The following is a 21,742-nucleotide window of genomic DNA, read 5'->3' as shown; positions in this document are numbered from 1 at the left end:
AGATGCTCAGACAAGACTGTCTCTGAAGTGAAATTGCTTTACCTTGCGTTTTAGCCATGCCAAAGTCTTCATCAAAACACTTCCTGTGATGGACATAGATTCTGGATGAAATCCGGGACCTGTGGAAGCCAATGGGAGTTTTGCCATTGACTTCAATGGAGCCAAGATTTCACCCCCTGATTCTAAGCTTGCGTGCTTTGTCCTTTATCTGAAATGCAGGAACGGATGATGGTAGCTGGTGGGTGTTGTGCTCATTTTAGATATTTTCATTAGAAGATTGATTTATACTTTAGGGCTCAAGAGTCTTTCAGTTGGAGAAGTTGCATATGTCAGAGCTATTCTTAGTAAAAATAGGTTTCTGCCTGTGTGATTCGTTCATGCTAGAATGAAACTGCTAGTGTTATCTCCAGAGTAAACATTGGAGAGTTGTGCAACATAGGCTCCAGCCATTACTGGCGTAATGGAAATAAGTTTACATGAAGGCTCTTTGTGAAGCACGCAAGTACATAAAGCTGCATCGTTCTAGAAAGATGTCACAGACTGAATGGACATTTCATTTAGGTTTTGGTTCCTCCCACCACTTTCCCAAATTGACTGGAAGTTGGAAAAAGACACATTCTTACCAAGCATCAAGATAATAGACAGGGTAACTGTAGAGAGAGACAGGTCAGAGATATTGACAGGCTCAAAGGGCCAAAGCAGTTAAATATCCCCCGGCATAAAAACATTTCCTGAGATTGTGCCATGTTGCCCGAAGCCAATGGGATGGAACTTTGGCTGGCTATGGACATCATGAGTGTTCTGTCTTCAGCTCTGGCAGTGTCTCTCCAACTGAAGGAGCAGAGGCAGTTGTGGGATAGAGAGAGTAGGAGGTTCATGAGGACGTAAGGATTCACTCTGTTTAGGGGATGGGAGGGCCTCTACGTCTTCTCTGCCAGGTAGGCCAGGGGAAAAAGCATCAGAAAGGCAGCATGAAATATTGAATAGCTATTTCTAGTAACATTTTTTAAAGTCCTTGTGAAAAAGAACTCCTTCAATTATGAAATATCGCCCAGAATCTCAAGAACGAACTTTACCCTTTGGTTATTTTAAAAAATAATGCTTTTGCCCCCAGTCATTCAGTATTTGTGCCATATATAGATAAGCACTTCACTCATGGATGTAGAGATGTCAAAATAACAAACCTGGAAGGGGAAAAAACCTTGTGATAAAGTACATACACAGAATGGAGCTTTTATTACTCTCTAATTATAAACAGTAAAGGATGAGATGTCAACATGGAGATGGGTCTCATGGCCTAAAACTGCCCAGTGCCTCTTATTAAATTGTACTAATCTTGCAAGCGAAGATAAAAGAAAAAAGGGTTTTTCCTGTATTGAATATTTAGCTTTTTAAGGTAATTAGGAATATTAAAGCACTGACAATGATTGAGATAGAAACATTATTCATAACTTTTATTTCCGCACTGGGCAGCGATCCAGTATGTTTCATTTATGAGTTTTCAGCTGTGAAGAGAGGAGTGTTAGCCAATTCTTAAATTAAATATGCCCTGTTAACTTTTATAAATGATATCCCAGGATTAGTCTCAAAATTTAAGCTTTCATTTTATTAATAGAATTGCTGTAGTCACTGGACTGTAGTGTCCATTGTCTCTCATACCATTTGCAATATGTAGTGCAACAAGCATTCTTGTCTACTGAAGGAGGTGGGGGTCTCTTGGTTTTGTCCTGATGCTGTATGGGAACATTTTTAACATCTTGAAAATGTTTCTGGGATGGGACAACGAGCGTAGCTCTGCTGGTATCTTTGTGGGCAAAGACAGTGGCCATTACGCCCTCAGCGCTGGATATCTTAACTGTTTTAGTGGGAGAGGGATTGCAGAGCAGATTACTTGAGTCACCGCCTACTTTCTGGGATGTGTAAACTGCTTCCTGGGCAGTCTTATTTGAAGACAAGATTTAGGGTTAGAACCTGTTCGGCACTGAGCACACTCCACTCCCATTTACTTCAGTAGGCGTTGAGGCCGCTCAACCTCTTGCAGGAGAAGTGACACCTCCTAGGCGTGGATCCTAGCACCTCCCCAAAAGGAAATGCTGCAATATGGGTGAAATTCACCCCTACACTGAGCACCAGCACAAGGCACCATTTAAAGTGCCGTTGCAATCCACAACATTGGACTGAAGTGGGACTTAGGTGGTGCATGGGCTTTCTGTTGGCTCTACATGTGGGTGAATTTCACTCTGCCAGGAAGGATTATGATTCGAGGTGCTAACACTGAGCACAAATATATGATCTTTTTACTCATAGGTGAGACTCTCACATTAAATTGAGATCATTACTGCTAGCAGTGTCAGTTGACACTGACAGCTTCAGACTTTCACGCTGATAGCTCGTCTGGTAGGACAACCTTCAACTTACGATTCTCTGCAACTTCCCCATGACTGATCATATTGCATGTTAGAGTTCAACTGTTGCCAGGGTTAAAATAACTTTGGATGAATTGCTAAACAATTCCAACCTTCCCTCCCCCAAATCCTGTGCCATATTCAGCTCTGCATGCTTCTATACCTGTTTTACTGCATGCTGTTGTACATCTGTTGATGTCTGCAGGCCTAGCCTTGATTTCATGCTATAAACCTGCAATATATTACGGCTTGATTACCATAACAATAAAAAGGGAAGTGATGAGGTATTAACTAAAGAAACTGTTGAATAAAATGTTTTTCAAGGTCTTGATGATGCTAAAAGAGAATTTTCATTCATTAAAAGAAAAATCATTTTAAAAAATCACTCTTGCCCCCCCTCTTAAACTTGCTTTCTAAAGCCTGCTCATTTTGGCCATGGTACCTGCAATGTTTTTTTTCAGATGCAAAGGAAAACAGCAAATGCTCCATGTGAACTTTCCTGATCACCTGTTCAATTATTTCAAAGCAATTAACTTCAAACAGCATGACATAGCAGCTTGGAGTTCTGATAGGAAAGTGATTTGGTATTGGGGGCTTACCTGGCTTCACCATTCTGAATAACAGCCTTCCAGATTTGCGAGCATTTAGACCCTGATCCAGCCAAGTACTTAAGCACATCCTTAACTTTAAGCAGGTGAGTGACAATGGAACTGTTCACGGGCTTAAAGTTAAGCACATGCTTAAGTGTTGTGATGAATCAGGCCTTGAGGACCTGATCCAAAGCCCATTGAAGTCAGTGGCAAGACTCCTGTTGAATTGAACAGGCTTTGGATCAGGCCCTTATACAAGACTTTTCTTTTATTAAAATACTATAACTCATAGGCCAGACTGTTGAAAGGAATTCATGGGGTGGGTATTTTTTCCTTTTGGGAAACATTAACTTGCGGCCCAGACCCCCTTCCTCCCACCACCAGCATTGGGATTCATGTGCATGCGTGAAGACGCTGACAGCGTAATGGGGGATGGGCGTGAGGCGCACAGTTGAAATTGAGAACTGACTTTCCCGAGAGTTTGGGTGCCAGGATTAGGGAACTGAACTTTAAAGGGAGCAGGTAATAAATGAGGTTTTCAAGATGTTTTACTTTATCAGTTTGGGCAGCAAATATAGTAGTCATCCAAATAGTTAATTTAGGGGGTGTTTGCATATTACTACCACAGGGCGAGGGGAATGCATCCTTCGTATCCCCTCATTTGAGAAACAGAGATTCTAACAGTCCTGACTTGTGACAGGTTGGTCAGCAACATATACAGGTAGTCTAGTTTTCATCAGGATTTTTTTATACAAACTGTCATTAGAGAGAGAACCTATTTCATCTTTATCTCTGTGTCAGAAAATAGCCAAGGTCATAACAACAGGCAAGTAAGTATAACATCTCAGCAAGATCACTTTTAAGGGTATAGCCCTGGAGCAGCTGGAATGCTTCAGTTCTGAGATTCGTGATGAATGAGAATGGTAGCTGGTTTGCGAAATCTGAAGGTGGGTTGCTTGACGAACTATGAAAACAGTGGTAAAAATCCGAGGAGGAAAAACAGAGTATTTTAAAATGAGTCTGACGTTTTCCAGGCTTGATTTTGGGTAGGGGGCTCAAATGTTCATAAAAAGCTTTGGACAATTTCTGAGTGGACAATAAAAGCTGTAGGGAACCACTTCTGATTTGTGAGTACAGGTCAAACTCAAATCAAGGCAGATTTCAAGGGTCAAAAGTTCAGCGCAGTTCCATCCTCAGCTTTTTAAGGAAAGGTAGGGATGTCTAGCGAAATAAGTGGTTGTGACCTGGGTCACTCACATGACCTGGACTTTAAGGGGAGCATCCTCAGCTAATGAAAATTGTCATAACTCCATTGAACTCAGTTTACAACAGTCGAGGATCTGCCCCTGAAGGTTAACACACTTCCACAAAGGAATTTAGAAATTTCTTTTCATCTGAAGAAAATTTAAAGTTGGCCCAAATAAACACAGTTCTTGGAGGAGCCCTGGTTGTGAGCTCACGTAGAAGATACATGCGTATTTGTGCTTGCTGCATTGTAGTCAATAACATTGCCATTCCTTACTCCTGTTGGACCGAAGAATCTCTCTCTTGTGGGAGGAGCACCTGATAGAATCTATTGATGACATGCTAGCCACTTCCAGTTCCTGTGCCCTTCAACATGTTCATTTTTGCCACCTACCTAACAAAAGACTCTGAGAGTCTAAACCAGGGGTGGGCAAAATACGGGCCAGATCTGGCCCGTCTAACATTTCTGTCCAGCCTGCCAGGCTCTTTGCCTGCCCCTTCTCAATCTTTGGGCCACTGAAAGTCTCTCAAATCTTGGTCCCGACTTGAGTGACGTTGGGACTGATTTATACATGTGTGGAGTTTGCAGTTTTAACATGGTCTTCAGTGCAACCAGGTCCAACTCTGACTGTGTTTTATTTTGGCTTGAATTGAAAATTAAATGTGAGGATTGCATCATGCAAATGGATGCAAATGCACGTGGATCAGAACAGAAGCTAATGCTCAAATGAAGCTTTGCTAAGAAAAAACTCACTGAAGAGCCTTCTTGGCCAACCTTTATAGGCAAAGGAGCTTCCTGTAGTTATTAAGGAGCAGAATTGATTTTTGTCTCTTTCAATCCCAACAATCTGCTCTTTCCTTAAAAGTACTTTTAAAAACACCCCAGTCCATCCAACCACTGCCAAACTGGTGTAATCACACCAAGGTTAACAGCTTGTGTTTATGTTTTTCCTCTGCTGGATGTTGGGCCCACGCACATGGGCCCATGGGCCCACTTTTTGTGTGTGTATTACATTGTCTCACTGCCAGCATAGGCCCAGCCTACTCAGGGCTCTCTGGGTCCAGGGAAGTGAAGATGTAAACACAAGCTGCTTTTTAATGTGGACAGGGGGGAGCACATAGGGATATTCCTGTATGTTTTTAAACTTTGGCTGAATCAAACTGGCCTGATCTATCATTTCTCCTTCCATGCCGCTCAAGGAATTCTTTTTCCTGCTGGTAAGAATTAAAATCTGCCTAACAGATTTTTCTCGCTGTTAGGGGCTGGGAAATAGTCTCCACTTTGCAACCTCTGTAACAGAGCCACGTAAGAAATGCCACAATCCTGGTTGTGGTCAGGGCAAGATGCAAAGCTCGTCTTTTGATGTAGCCTTCCCCAGAGCCACTAGAAGACAATAGCTGCTGGTGGTTTAAAAAAAAAAAAAAGTCGGATAAAGCATTTAAGAATGTTTCTGACAGAACTGGCTGTGCACCTTTATATGACTCGTACGTTAGAAACAGATAGACCATGTGTCCATCTAGCCTGGTACCAGGTGCTTTGGAGAGAGGCAAAATTCACATTCCCTGCACGCTCTGCCTTTTCACACCAAATGATGCTAGTTTTAACATCCTTCCAGCTGCCAGAGGACTTTCTTCTGAGCTCTGTTCCTTAAATCAGCTATTGGCGTCTGTGATCAAGGAAGTGGCAAGAAGTTTTCTCCTAGTAACAGCAACCTTCCTTTGAGACTGCCCTCTTTGCTTTTGAAGAGTAGGTGCAGATGATGGACCTGACCCCTCTTGTTGGGCTCTGGAGGGGACTTCCTAGGATCCTAGCTCCCTTTGTTAGGGTCTGATCTAGTAATGCGCTGAAACATGTGCATAGTACCATTAAAGTCAGTAATGGAACTGCTTGAGTGCTCAAAGTTAGGCATGTGCGCATGTCCCTTGCTGAATCACAGCCTAGGTTGCTAAGATGGGGCACCGTAATGACAAAGCCTCTCCCCGCCCTTTGCTGCTGAACAATGCAAGGCAGTTCCTCCAGTGACTGACTAGCACTCCCAGGTCGTGCCAATCCAGAGAGGCCGGAGCTTGACTCCAAACGTCCTGCATGGGAGAGCACAACCAGCAGGTCAGTGAGCTGAACCGAAAGCTCATGCTCAAATAAATTGGTTAGTCTCTAAGGTGCCACAAGTACTCCTTTTCTTTTTGCGAATACAGACTAACACGGCTGTTCCTCTGAAACCTGTTAATTTTAAAGCGTCATGTTATTCTAACTTAACTGAAGTGTGCGTGTTTGGGGGCGGGGCTGGGGGGGTGGGTAGGCAGGTTGCTTACCAGGCCTTCAGTTGTATAATTAATAAAGATTTCAAAATTGTAATATATTAATGGAATAATTCAGTGCCCTTATCTTAGGTTGCAAGAGTCACTGCTTTTATGGAAGGAACCAGTTATTTCCACGTTTGACTTCTTTGGTTGAGGAGGTGAGCTGGTAATGAGTTACACACTGAAGTGAATATTACTCTTCTGGCAGTGGACTCTTGGTCTATTAAAATCCTTTTTCTATTTGTATCCCATCAGAGTGGCACCTGCTGGAACCGCTTTATGGTAACAGCTTGTACTGTCAGCATGGCCTGCTGCCATGCCACCTTGTGCTCAGATATTGTTAGTTCTCGCACGTGTTGAGCGGGAGAGTATGGGTCAAGAGTAATCTGGGAGACCTCCAAGGAACATTTTGGTGCATCAGGAAATGCTGTGGTGACTCCCAAGATCCCACTGCCCCTTCAGAGTTAATATGGAAGAATTGCACTAGAGGTAGTTGTGCTTCTGGAGGTGTTGGATGGGAAAGTCAAACTCACCTAGGGAATTTAGATGCCCAATTCCCTTTTATTTCTAATGGGAACTGGGTGTCTGAATCACACAGGTGACTTTGGATATTTCAGCTGCTCTCTTTTTGGTAAGACGTAAATCAGGGACCCTGAGCTGTGGCTAAATTGCAAAATATTAATTAGTTCATGTTTGTAAAAATGCTTTGAGGGTGTACAGAATGTATGGTGATTGTTCATAAAATAAAATAAAAAAAATCTCATGGCACTTTCCATGGTAAATAGCACATATTACTCTTGGGGGAATACTGCACCAAAAAATTAAAAATTCTGTGCACAATATTTTAAAATTCTGCATATTTTATTTGTCAAATATAATCATGTCCGCTTCAATTATTTTGGTAATTTATTTCAAAATACCTGTCAGCAGTATGTCTATAACAGTACAGCCAACAAAGAAGATTCAGGAAATGTTTTTTGACAAATAGATTCCTTACTAGGCGTATTAATACAGAATTTTGAGTAATAATTCATTTAAACTACAATACAGAAACGTATTCCCTGCACCCCTCAGAAGCAGTGCAAGGGCTTGGGGAAGTCGGGGAACAGAGGAGCTGAGGGAGAGGGAAGTAAATTGCTGGGTAGGAGCCTAGAAGTGAAGCTGGAGGGTTATTGGGTGTGGGTGAGAGATAAGGTGACCAGATAGCAAGTGTGAAAAGTCAGGATGGGGGTGGGGTAATAGGTGTCTATATAAGAAAAAGCCCCAAATATCGGGACTGTCCCTATAAAATTGGGACATCTGGTCACCCTAGTGGGAGAAGTATGGAACAGTTTTTGAGGGGCAGGGGGAGGGATTGTTTTTGAGTTGTGTGGGGAGCCTCCCCCATGCAGACCCTGGCTGACCTCAGCCACTCCCATTCATTCAGGCACATCTGCCCCTGTCCCCATGTGTCCCTGTACGGTCCCTCTCTCATGTGTCCCTGCACCCCCACTCAGACACCCCTCCACCCCATCCACATGTGGCTCTGCACCCCCATCCCAGTCACCTGGCTCAATGCTGTCACCCCCTAGCTCCTGTGCCCCCACCCCAGTTTAACCTCCCTCATTAGCTCTTCTGAACTCCAGTCTATGTGACCCCCCAGAAGCTCCATGTACCCCACTCCGACCAACCCCCTCCATAGCCCATGTCTCCTCACTTGGCTCTGCAGGCAGGGCACTGTGAAGAAAGCAGCCGCTGCCCCTTCCTTCTCCACGGCTGGCTGCTCTGGCCAGGAGTTGGTTGTCCTCTCTTCTGGTGCCACAGCAGCTCCTGGTGGGCGAAAAGTGTAACTTCAGCGCCTCCTCTGCATAGTGTATTTTCTGTGGGGGGGATTTGCGGGGGACATGAATTCTGCGTGTGTGCAGTGGCACAGAATTCCCCCAGGAGTAAAATATGACCAAATTCCAGGTTAATAATTTACACTTTTCCTACTTTGCAGTTTAGCTGGATCCTATATTCTACTTCACTTCCTGCCAGAAACTGTTAGGTACTGTTGCTGTGTGCTTTTAGGTCCTGATCCAGCAGTCCATTTAAGCATTTGATATGTGTAATTTTAAGTGTAGGAGTAGTCCCAATGACCTTAATGGGGCTACTCATGAGCTTAAAGTTGTGCATATGCTCAAGACTTTCTCTAGATCATGCCCTGAAATAGCTGCCAGGCATCAATTCAGAGGTGGCTGCATTTTAGTGAGGAGCAAAGTGATTCTGTTTATATAGTAAAAACACCCTTTACATAATAAACCTTTTAAATTTTGAAAGAGCTTTGGGGTGATTGTAAATGCAAAATATTTTATCATCATCTATTTCTGTGCAGAGATGAGAGCAGAATTTTGGCCAATGGGAGGAGAAAGAACAGGCCAGATTTAATATTTTTGTTCCTCACTCAAACAAAATTTAATTAGCAATAAATGCAAACAAAATCAAACACATCCCAAGTATAACATAAAGGGCCAAATTTCTAAAGGAGTTCTGAGGTTAATGTGAAAACATGTATGCATGATTACGTGTTGTATGTGCAGTGTCTATGATGGTATGCAAACTGGATCACTTCACCTCTTTAGTGGCCATCCAGGTGCCTCACTGCACATTTACAAATGCCCCATCCCCTGACACATGTGCACAATTATTGAATCTTTGTGCACCAGTGTAGTTGTGCACTCACGTTTCTTGAGAGATGCACAGCCTGATTTTTCAGTGGGAGCTGCAGGTGCTGAGTCCCTGTGAAAATCAGCCCATTGGCGCTCTGCATCCCTCATTTAAATTATTTTGAAAAACAGATGGGGGACAATGGGCAACCCATTATTTGTATTAATTAACAAATAGAGTTGGGGTTTTTAACAGAGATTTAGCTCAGGATTTGCTGGGATGTGGGATGAGAGAGGAGTGGTGTTAACTTGAAAAGATATTTGGGTTTATAAATATAATGTTTATGGGAGGATGGAGAAAGTCTATTGTATACACAGTTGTGTATCTTAGCAGCATGGTCCTTCGGAGTTCTAGCCTGAGACTTCTAGAAAAGGGCCTGAACCTCAGATATGCCCTCTGAGGTGTTAGAAAGATTTGGAGCTAGATCAAATGCTTTGTATTCTGGTTGGTTGAAAGCTTCCACTTGTTGCAGAATATAGAGTAAATGGAATCTGGATCTTCAGTACCAAATGGGCTAACTGCCTCTTTTGTGAGGCACTTCGCTATTTTCCAGCGAAATTAAGCTGCTGGAGGCCTTGTCATTCATCATCCGGCATTAGGTGCTTTGAGCAGATGGTTCCTTGAAAGTACAGAAAAGCTAATAGGATCCAAAGAGTACTTGAGTTTCTAAACCGTAGGGTCAGAGCCTGTAAATAGAGTGATTGTTCTGCTACTTTCTAGTAAATCTAAATTGTTTAAAATAGTTTCTTGTGACCTTGATATTGGCTCGAGCACTTGGTTAGAGATCAGCTTCTGCTGAATCACTATGAAGGTTTTAGCTCTTTATTTAAAAAGTGTAATTCTGTTGACCTCAGCGGAGTTACTCCTGATTTATGCTGGGGTAAAGGAGGACAGATTCAGTGACCTCAATCAAAATACACTCAAAGAATGCATCCTAAAGACCTGTCCCCGACGCCAGGAAAGGTGTGTGGGTGGGAAGTAAGGATTTAGGTATACAGCACTCTCTTTAGCACCCCCCTCCTGGCTGGCTGGCTGGCTAACTGTAATTTCTTGCATACATGTGCAAAGAGGTCACAATGCTGTATTTCCACAAATAGCAGCTAGACTCTTGACCCCTCCCATGTTTTCGCTGCTCTCTGAAGCATGGGTCTGTGTGTCATTCCTTTCTCTCCTAGCCTGGGCCGAGGTCTGTCTGTAAAGTCAGGGCAGTGCTCTTTTTACCGGCGAACTGCTGCATGCTGAAATCTTGCCCCGCCCCTCCACACTGATGTTGGGTGGAACCAATACAAGCTCCTACAAGGTGCTGGGTACTTACAGTGAAATGGTGAACAGCCACAGACTTCAATAGGAGTTAAGTGTGATCAGCACCTTCCTGAATCAGGCCCTTAATCAGATCAATAACACAAACAAAAATTGAGAGACCACAGTGGGTTGGTAAGAGTTCTCCATTTCTGCAGAACGCATGTTTGCCATCAATGGAAGTTCTTCGTGAAAGGAGAATGAGGTAGAATATGGCACTGAGCATTGATACCATGTGTTGGTATTTAGTATGCAGTCTGGAAGCTGATTTGCTAACTTTAAATATATACATAGCTCATATTTTTATGTCTGCAGAAAAATACACTAAAATTATGGATCATGACAGTTTAAAATGAGAAAATTACAAGCACTGTGTGCTCCTTTGCATAATGGATATACAACAATACATAAACCATTCCTTTACTAAATGTTGCTATGGAAGTTATTTCCATGTAAGAGAGATTTGTGCGTAAATGCAAGAAATTTTCAAGAGACAAAATTAGTAATAAATATTTCACTGAACAACAGGTAAAATTCAGGTCAGACTCTTCTCTGGAGTTTCCAAAGGCATTTTATAATAACCTCTCCATTGCTTGTCCTTGTGATAGGTTTTCAAAGCCCTAAGTAGTTGCCCTGGACTCTCTGCAATACTTTTGAAAATAATTCCTTTTAAAAATGGGAAGCAGCAATGGGCTGTCTCATTTGTGCTGTATCTGCATTGCCATTAAGTAAGTGTGTGTGTGTATTTATGCACACCACTTGCAACAATTTGAGGCCTAATTCATTACTGTGATACTCCAAACGTATGTCAGTGTAACTCCATTCAAAACAAACTAAACTTGTTTGGAAAACTGAAGTTTTAGTCCCATGAGAAATTTCAACCTTATGAAACCAGTTTCCATTCAAAGAAACAAAAAGTAAAAAAAAATTTAAAACTTCACAGAACGCAATACTCCAAAAAGTTTCAAATCCGAAAAGTTGAAGTGACAAATGTTGACGTTTCTGATCAAATTGAGATCATTTGACATTTTGAAATGAAATTTTTCATTTTGAGTCTCACGATCAGAAAATTGAAAAACCGCTTTGAAATCTATATTTTCCCTTGGAAAATGTTAGTTTCAATGGATCCACATTTTCTGATGGGAAAATTTTTCAGGCAATTTTTTTGTTTTGTTTTGACCAGCTGTATTCAAAACAGCAGAGTTACGCCAACCTAACATGGGAGCAGTACACTGGTCAGTCAGGCCCATAATTTAAGCACAATTGTAAAGCCTTCTTTGATATCTTGGTCTGCATATCTCTATACAAAAATACATGCCATTGTTCCTAGAAGTCTGTCTACAATAGCAATGGCCTGGGTAGAGTATGTGACTCTACTCCTATGGGAGAGCAGGTTTGGGAAGCCCTGGAAGGCTGAAATCTGTTTAGACAGCAGTTTCTAAGGGAGAAGAAACCTAATGAATACCAAGCAGAATCCATGGCTGAGTTGCCTGGTTGCTTTCAGAGCTTTCATGAGCCAACAGCCATGGAGGAAAATCTGATTCAGAGAGTGCTAATATTTTCTCTCATAAAGAACAATAATTCCTGGTTATTCTGTCTGTTCCCAAGGAGCCAAACTTGAGTTCTCACTCTACGCATGTAGTGCATTTCCAGACTGCTAATGGAAACAACGTTTTGATACGCAAACTTTGTAAAATGCATATGTTTCCAATACTTTTTAATTTTAAATGCAAAACACTCACCACATCACCTTAAGACCATTTTAAGCAAATGTGATTTAAAAAAAAATTATTTTCCAGAGTCACTTTCCAAATTTAAATTTGAGCTTAGATTGGAAATAGAGCTTGCTCTGAGAAGAAAAAAAAAATTGTTATACAATTGCTGGCCAAATGTTGCCCTAGGTTGTGTATGTGATTCCCATTGGCACCGTGTTTTGAATCTACTAATGTGCCTGATAATCGGTACAAATCTCATCAGCCCCAAGAGAGGCCTAAATTAATATGCTGTCATTATGGAAGATGATAAAAAATGGTCTCTTCTGGCCTGGAATCTGTGACATTTAGGCTCTTTGGAAAATAGGGCTTAGAGCCTTCAAATTGTGCCCTCATGCTTGTCAAGAGTCTTTGCAAAGGGATGACCAGAAGGGTAGCCATAGGAGGAGGCATCATACATCTCTGGGTGATGTGACTATGTGTGCAATCAGGTTGCCACCATCTCTTGATGATAGTGAGTGAAATTTGTTAAAACGCAGAGAACAATTATAAATGTTGATCTGATTGTGAATCCAGGGTTTGGAAGAACTGAGTCTCTACTCTGTATGTCCATAAGTGGTGGGCATTTTGCTTTGCTTGCTAATCTAGCATTGGCAGGAAATGTAGAAGGGCTTTGGGTTATCTACAGGGAAAAGCATCCAAGATGAGGAAAGGTGGTGTGCAGATAATAAATGAGCAGATGGTGTGCTAGCTGCATACCTGACACTTCTAGAGGAGGTTAAAGTAGTAAAGCTACGGATTACAACTGTGGTGGAGAACAAGGGGCCAAACCCAAGAAGATCTCAGGGGAATAAGTGCAGTGACATGAAATCAGAAGCAACAAGAATTAAAATGAGACAGGACAGGGAGGAAGTCTGGGAAAAGAAAACTGCTAAATCAGAGCAAGCAAACAGGTGAACTGACACACAGAAACCATTTGGGATGGAAAAGGAGCTCAGTGGAAAGAGAAGTGGGAAGTGGACAGATGGCTGGAATTGAGACAGTAAATCGCAAGGCTCAAAAAAACTGAGATGAGCAGCGCACTGCATATGTGGGGAAAACAGTTTCACAGACTTCTCTGAGTAGTTGGTTGCTGGCTGACGCTGCTGAATGTAAATTACAAATTGCATCAGAATGAGAGAGGGACGGTGGGAAAACTAGTAGAGCCAGGGCAATGATGTTGGGAAAAGAGAGAACAGGAGAAAAGGCAGATAAAGAGAAGACGAACCTCACGAATGTGTAGGACTATCTCAAACTGAGGAAGTGTGTAAGAGTGTGTAAGACCATCTCAGACTGAGGAAGCTGACATGCTGAAAGAATGTCTTTGTATCATGCAAACAATTTAGCGAAGCAAGAAAGGTCCATATGATTGTAAAGTAGCAGTAATAATTTGACAGCAGAAGGAGTCAGAGATGAGTATTCTAGCTAAAGAGGCATTTATCTCCTCGTAGTGCCCACAAAGGTATCTGTTAAAGTGTTTATGAAAGGATGTAAAGATCTTTTTTATAGTAGTCATCAGCACTATAGCCTCAATAAACATTGTTTAATGTTTAAACATGACGTATTGAAGTGGGATGCTGGAAGTTACAGTGCATTCAACTGCCAAAACTGCTTTTTCTCTTCTAGAAGAATGTTGCAGGAAGAAAATGCAGATTTCAGTTGTCAGTTTTTATTTTGTTACTGGCATCAATGTTGGGTGAAATACCAGAAATTTTGCCGTTTAGGGAGTATTTCTGCAAAGGGAGAAGTTCACTGGTGTTCTTTTGCTTGTGAAACCATTTGCACGTCTCTACCTTTAGCCCTTCAATCATCACAGATTTCTTTCCTATACTGTCTTTAATCAGCACTACTTTGAGTCACTTCCCTACATTTCAAAGTCACTTGCCTCAGTCCAGAGAATTTGTAGCTTTTCATTTATTAAACAGGCCTATGCTAAACCCAGCAAAAATCAGAAAGGTTTGGAATTAAGTGAGAGTCTAGAAATGCTCCATCTTCCTGAAGATAGTGTGGTGAAGAGAGTTTGTCAGGGAACCTGGTAAAGATCCTGGGAGTTATAGATTTGGGTGTCATCATCTTTGCAATGGCAAGTACTGTACACTGAAATCTGAAGAATGAGGAGGGCTGCATAATCGGAACAGGCCTGGCGTTCCTCTGCTTGTGTAACTGATGGAGCGCAATAGAGAGAGCGTGATTGCTGCATGGGGAATGACGTTTAGTGAACGTTCAGAATGACTCTGGAGAAGGGATGTGTGAAAAGAGAGAGGGCATGAAACTAGTAGATGGCTACTGCATGGTAGTTAGCTCTGGCAACAGGGAAAAAAGCAGAATCTGCGGAGCTTTGGTGTATGCTGTTCAAAGAAGGATTTAGGGCCCAATGGTGATCACAACTACTCCCTAATGGAAATGTGTCTTGTCACTGAGGGCATCTTGTATCAAAAAGTCCTTGGTGGGCTTTGCTTATGAAGAGAAGAGATGAAACATTCATTCTTCATTGTTGGGGAGTGGATATTCCATGTCCTTTACCTGTATCTCTCCAGTTCATCATTCTTCATTGGCTTTTCCTGACTGGTATGCCAGGCCTGCTCATGTTGTATCAGTTAGACCCTCCCAGGCCAGTCAGAAGAATAAAAATAATGTTTGTCTAATGTGGTGCATATTGATTTTGTGAAATTATCCTGCACAGTTCAGGTTTCAGCAGAGCTAGCTAAAGCCTAAGCGACAGACACCAATACTAATAATAAGAGGTTGAGGGGCTTAGATCTCATCTCAAGCATTCATTCCTCTGACAGAACTCTCTGGAGAAGAGCTGGAGTTTACTGCAGTGTTCCTGCTCATGCCACCGTGTTTTTAAATAATGAAAAATTGATTAGAGGAGAGTTTAATAAGGGCTTAATGTAGTTTCCCCAAGTAAAACTGAGGGCAAGATTCTCCTGCGTTCAAAGTGAGTGAGAATGTCCTTTTGATTTTCCCCCTAGCCCACCCTTCACCACCAGGGTTGCAGAGTTTGCCTGCACGGTTTGCCCTTGGTGAGGAAGGGCTTGCTTGAAAAACTGAGGAACTGTACTAACAGGCACACCTTCTGAGCTGGAGTGGTTACCTGCAGGGGAGACCATACAGTAAAGGGCATTCAGTCTGGGGTTGTATTACCCTTTCCCCGAAAGGTACCTGGGGCGGAGAGGGGATGATGTGCATCCCTGCTCGTCCTGCCCACGCCTCTCCCTGGCCCACCCAGTCTCCCCCCTCTTCCAGTCCAGCCTCCAGGAACTCAGAGGGCTCGACCAGTTCCAGAGAGGGGGCAGTACGTCAGATGTGGCTGAGCTCCACTTCCCACTCTTGGTCCGGTGGGGGTATGAGCCAGCCCAGAGTACGGATCTTGCAACCTGACTCAGTGGCTTTGTTTAGAGCATCAGACGAAGCAGCAAGTGGCTGCAGCGTCACATATTGAAAATCACTTTGGGGCAAAAGGCCAGTTTAGCTGGCACATCCAGAGAACCTGAGGGAGCCAATCTTGTTTTAGGGTTCTCTGCGGCAGAACGTTTGCAGCCAATAGGGTTATTCTGTCAATGCTCAGGTAGGGCATTACAATGAGCTGTTGTCCTCAACTCATAAGTGGCTCCTAGTCTCCTCTGGGAGCCTGATCCAAAGATTGCTGAAGTCATTTGGAGTCTTGCCATTGTTTCCAGTGGACTTTGGATCAGGCCAGCAGGTCACAATGAATTACAGATGATATTGTAACACATGCAATATACAGGTGGTAGACTAGAGAGCAGTGTTAAAAGTCAATGGGGATCCCCTGCATCTAAGTGAGAATTTGACTCTGTGGATCTATTTAAGCAAAAACCTATATAAGATGCACTTACTGTGAGTTTGTACAATGCTAGGAAAACAGGCTTTTAAGGGGTTGTGTGTCATGAATGGATTTTTGGTATTAGTAAATTAAGCCACGTGGCTGCATGCCAGTTGATATTCCCTCTTTACCCTTAGGAGCTCAGAGTCTTGGTCCAGTGGGTAAGGCACTGGTCTGGCACTCAGGAGACCTGGGTTTTATCCCCAGCTGTGCCTGTGACCTTGGGTAAGTTACTCCAGCTCCCTGTGTTTCATTTTGCCCCCTTTGTGCAATGGGTGTAATGAGACTGACCTCCTTTGTATAGCGCATTGAGCTCGATGGATGAAGCGTGCCAAATGAGAGCTAGATGTTGTTGTTTCCTTACTAATAAGGTGAAATAATTCACATGTCATAGAGCAAACTTTTCTAACTTAGAGAAGGAATGGTGTTATGGACTTTGAGAACTACTCTGGATATTGTACTCTGCATCATAGATGCAGAGTGATGAGTCATTCCTTGAGGGTACAACATTCCTGCAATGTATTGGGTGGTACATTTAACCTGAAATATGACAGCTAAGGGTTTCTCACTTGCTTAGAATCATAGGGTTAGAAGGGATCGCAAGCGTCATCTAGTCTAACCCCCTGCCAGGAGGCAGGATTTGTTAAGTCTAAACCATCCAAGACAGATGGCTATTCAGTCTCCTTTTAAAAACCTCCAGCAAAGGAGCTTCTGCAACATTCCCAGGCAAGTCTGTTCCTTTGCCCTACTGTTCTTATAGTTAGGACATTTTTCCTGAGATTTACTCTAAATCTGCTCTGCTGTAATTTGAATCCATTGCCTCTTGTCCTGCCTTTTGTGGCCGAAGAGAAGTGGTTTGAGCATTGGCCTGCTAAACCCAGGGTTGTAAGTTCAATCCTTGAGGGGGCCATTTAGGGATCTGGGGCAAAAATTGGGGATTAGTCCTGCTTTGAGCAGGGGGTTAGACTAGATGACCTCCTGAGGTCCCTTCCAACCCTGATATTCTATGATTTTAATTAATGGAAAATAATCAGAAGACCTGTGAGATGTTCTGTTACTTATCCTGATCTGCATCCCTTCCCCTTTTTGTCTATGATAACTTTGCTAGTCATCTGGTCACACGTTATTTTTTTGAGAAGACTGAAGCAAAGTAGGCATTGAGCAGCTCTGCCTTCCCATCATCTTCCATTACCAGCTCGCCTTCTCCATTGAGCTTCGGAGCTGCACCGTCTCTGGTCTTTCTTTTTTTGTCTGACATATTTTTAGAACCCCTTCTTCTTGCCTCTAAAATTTCTTGCCAGCTGTAACTTGTTCTTTGCCTTGGCTTTCATGATTTTTGTCCATACACACTCATGCTATTCCCATGTATACATCCTTGGTGGCATGCGCCTCCTTCCATATCCAGCATGGATCCCTTTTGGTTTTTAGATTGTTAAAAAGATCTTTGTGCAGCCACTTTGGCCTTTTGTGGCTTTTCTTATCTTTGCTCTGCATAGGAATAGCTTGATGTTGAGCCTTTAGTATTACATCTTTTAGGATGTAAATACCATCTGCCAGCCACCTTCAACTCCTTTTTCTTCCTAATTGGTCTTTCCATGGGACTTTGCCGACTATTTCTCTGAGTTGGTTGAACTCTGCTTTTCTGACATCCAGTGTCCTTTTGCTGTTCTCATGCTCAAAGGCATCTTTGACATCATTATATGAAGGATGTACTGTATGGAATCAACCCTTTGTGAAGACAATCCGGTGTTTGTATGGGAAAAGGACATTGTGGGTAACGGAAAGGGAATCATTAACACCCGTATTTCTTCTGACTTTGGTCTGTGTCTGCAAGATCAATATTTTTTTATTCACAGAAATGAATATCTTTGGCATCTTCTGCTCCCTCATCTTAAAAGCAGAACATACTGTCCTTGAGAGGATATTGGATCAGACTCTGATCTGGGTTATAGTAGTGTAAATCTGGAGTAAGCAAATGGAATTATTCTGGATTTACATAGGTGCAAATTATATCAAAACCCACTCTCAGATCTTTAAACCTGACATTTAACCTTCCTCAGACTTGTTTGTTCTTAATGAGCAAAGTCCTCCTGATTCTAAATGCTGTTTTTGTTTTCTGATTTGATTTTTTGTTTTGCTGTGGTTGGGGGGGGGGGGGAACAGTAGTTCCTATGTGTATAACACACAAACAGTGGCCAGATCCCCTTAAAATTATTTCAAGAACATGTAAATCTAATCCCATTGACAGTGCTTTTGCAACTCCATGTCACCAATGATGTTGAAGTCTCGGTGATGTCATCATGTTACAGTTGTTTGCTCTTGTTGCTGTGTGATGGCTTCTTTTTAGCTGTCCTGTTGCTGTTTGTTTGAGTGAGATGAACAGGTGGAGTTGAGATGAGGATGCTGAGAGCTAGTACCTCCAATGCAGAGAGATTTATTCTCTTCTCTTTCCATAAGTCTCACTGAAGTGGAAGACTCTCCTCTTTCAGGACCTTGTCTGGATCCAAATATCAGCTTCTGTGACCTTTTCATCAGCCCAACACCTTCATGGTATGGATTTGGTAGCATCTTCAATTTGTGAATATGCAATGTGCCAATGCATACGCAAAAGAGTTGTAGCTTCTTTAATTTTGTGGTTATATTGCTTGGTCTTTGTGGAGGAAACGTCTCCAGTTTTAACTTTTTTATTCAGTTGGTTTTCTGAGTGATCCTTTTTTTCCATTAATAGCAGTTGAAACTCTGTTTCAAATGAGTTCAAACATCCCATTTTCTAAGAAAAAGTCTTTCAGCTTTTGAAATAGTCTTTTAAAATTTGAAAGATTCTTAAAGAGAGTTTTTAAATGGTCATTAAAGAAGGTATTGTCTCTTCTTCTTAACAGTCCTTGGAGAGGTTCTCCCTGTCTTTTCTGAGTTTGGAAAGGAAGTTGCTTTAAGATAACTAATCGATTCCCTTATTAGTGTAAATATGTGTATAGTGACATGGCTTCTTATATTAATAACCACTTATAGCAAGGTCATTTGATTCTATATTGGCACCTAAAACATCCCATTGTTCACATGACAACGATATCAGGAAGTTGTTGCATTAGATGCTTGCATTTAGAAAGAATGTGCAAATGAAAATTGCAAATTAAGCTTATACCACCTTAAGCATTTAGGGAATAAACAAAAGTTTTCACCTGTATGTGGAATCATGAGTTTAGGAGTAACCAAAACATTTCCCAACTATAGATGTTTTCCTTAAAGGTAAAAGAAGGAACACTTTAAAGTGTGCATGAAAGTCTCACTACAGATATTGCTAGAATACTTTGTACCTGTGTTTAAAAGTGAAGTTTCTCTCCTTGAAGAAATGGCGGGGAGAGAAGGTGATAAAAGTCTCTTGGTTTAGCTTTGGTGGTCTCGATAAACCAGGTGCTACACATCACTTCTCTTTGACATGTACTAGAAAAATGTGTCCACGTTCTTTAACAAGGGAATGGTGTCCTGCCCTTTGAGAAGACACTCCTGATGGTTGTTTGCCTTCTAATCAAACAGTTCCCAACATTACAATGTACAGTAACTTCACCCACAATGTGCAATTAAAGACTTCTACCAAATACTCTGTGGAAGGCAAAAATCACAATATTTAAGTAAAATATAAAGTATAAACCTGAATCCTGGAGTTTTTGCAATCAAACCTGTTGGTCATAGGTTCAATAGGAGTTATGGCCAAGGAGGTGGTATTCTTCTTGGCATCTATTGTGTCTGTCCCTTATTGAGAGAGAGCAGAAATTGCCTACCAGTGTCTTTAATTAGCCTTAATGTATCCTTTAATAAAACAAACAATCAAAAACGTAAGCATGTGAGCTGTCATTCTTCATGCATTGTGTATATAAGAGTAACTGTATTTCCTAAAATTCAGGAAAGGCAAGTTTGCAATAACCTAAAACTATCATAATAAATTGGAACTGTATTAATAACTATCTTTGCTTGAATATTGAGCTTTATCCCCTACGCTCCCATTGAAAGATCACGTTGGAAAGAAGGAAAATATTTTTAAATATTTTGATTGGGGGGACCTATTTCTGTTGCCAAAAATTTAAACTTTTATAGTGCAAGTCCATGCACCATGCATTTAGGGTGAAATTTGCCCCTCTGTAAAGGGCCAGTGTGACTTTATGCACATTTAAGTCTCATTTAAGCCCTCAAAGTAGGGCATAAGTGCTGGAAGATCCTGGTGCTGAAACTTAAGTCTAGTGATTCACTGGTCTTGTGTGACTCCTCTGTGCGGGGGTGAATTTCACTCTTACAGTACACAGTGCATTGGTTACACTTCCAAAGCTTTGTCATTATCATATATTAATGGCTGTATGACTGATTAGCTTTTATTTACCTCACTCCGAGTATTTTCCTCTAGAGCCATGTGTATTCATGGATGCAATCTAGAAACTGAAATTAAATGTCAGCGTGGCCTCTGATGCTTCCGAGGAGACAGGCTTGGAAAAGCCTTATAAAAATAGTTGAAAGAAATCATCTGATTTTTATCTCGGCCCTAACCCGAGATATACTTGATCCTACCTATATGCTGGCTGGTGTAATTGCTTTTCAAGTCAGTGAACAGACTGGCCTCAGATGTAGGATTATTTGTTTGGCTGTAATTAGCTAAATTAATCACCAAGTTTCTAGTGCACAGTGCAGTTCCTCTGAAATGAATTGCAAATGACAAATCTATCTATTCACTGTGTTCACAAGATTTAAAATACAAAGATCCCTAAGGTGAGTCAAACTTACAAGACTCTTAGGCTCCGAGTAAATGAGATGAAGCTTTTAAACAATTCCCGCAGAAGGGCACAGACTGTTAGTGTTACACTAGATATGCTGAGGTTTCAAACAGGGACAGAAACATAGATCCATCTAGTTTAGCAGTTCCTCTTCTTGTGAGCTGAACGCGTGTACATCATTGGACGTTAAGTTCAGGCCACAGATAGATATGAATTTGGTAGCGCAACGTTGTCCCACCCTGGGGGCTGTATCTGGGCTGTCTATCTGTGCCTACTGACATGAGTGATGTGGTTCCAGAAATGTATCCACTTCATAGTCTGGATTGTTTTGGGTTCTCCTTAAGGGGCAACTTATGTAGCATGCAGATTGATAGTGCCACCAGTCCTTTTAAAGACCAAAGTCTATGTGGCTGAAGTCCTTTACACAAACCCCCTGTTGTTAGCAAAGGGATATCTGACAATTAATGGGAAATACAGAACTGCACCTTAATGAAGTTTTCTCATTTGTCCTGCCTTGTCCGCCTTTTTATGTCCGTTAGTCTTTCAGCGCACTGATCCTCTGGACATGCTAAACATCAGTCAGTCCCTTTGTTTTAGTAGTTGGAGTGCAGTCCCATCCCTCATTAAAAATCTTAGTCAAAGCAAACAATGTCAAGTTTCTAAAACTTTGATTTTTGTGGCTAGAATTTAAAGAAGAAAAATCTGCGATTGTTTATAAGTCTCATAAAGGCTGTAGAGAAACCCACCTTTTCCTGGTTACTCCCTAGGAAAAGTCCTTGTGATGTAAATCCGGGCATGTTTTTAAATCGGTGGTTCCCAAACTTTTTCAGCTGGAGACTTTGTTACTACAGATTAGTGG

The 21,742-nt window shown here is 41.8% G+C and overlaps 1 protein-coding gene across 8 annotated transcripts in view; it reads left to right on the top strand.

Moving 5' to 3' along the window:
• Positions 1-21,742, top strand: part of MEGF11 (multiple EGF like domains 11) — a 380,480-nt gene that overhangs the window by 140,891 nt on the left and 217,847 nt on the right. The gene's annotated exons all lie outside the window — the stretch shown is intronic.

Source organism: Caretta caretta, chromosome 10, assembly GCF_965140235.1.
Source record: "Caretta caretta isolate rCarCar2 chromosome 10, rCarCar1.hap1, whole genome shotgun sequence".
In the NCBI taxonomy this organism is placed as follows: domain Eukaryota; kingdom Metazoa; phylum Chordata; order Testudines; family Cheloniidae; genus Caretta; species Caretta caretta.
The sequence above is the reverse complement of the archived record's forward strand: the minus strand, read 5'-3'. Positions and strand labels throughout refer to the sequence as shown.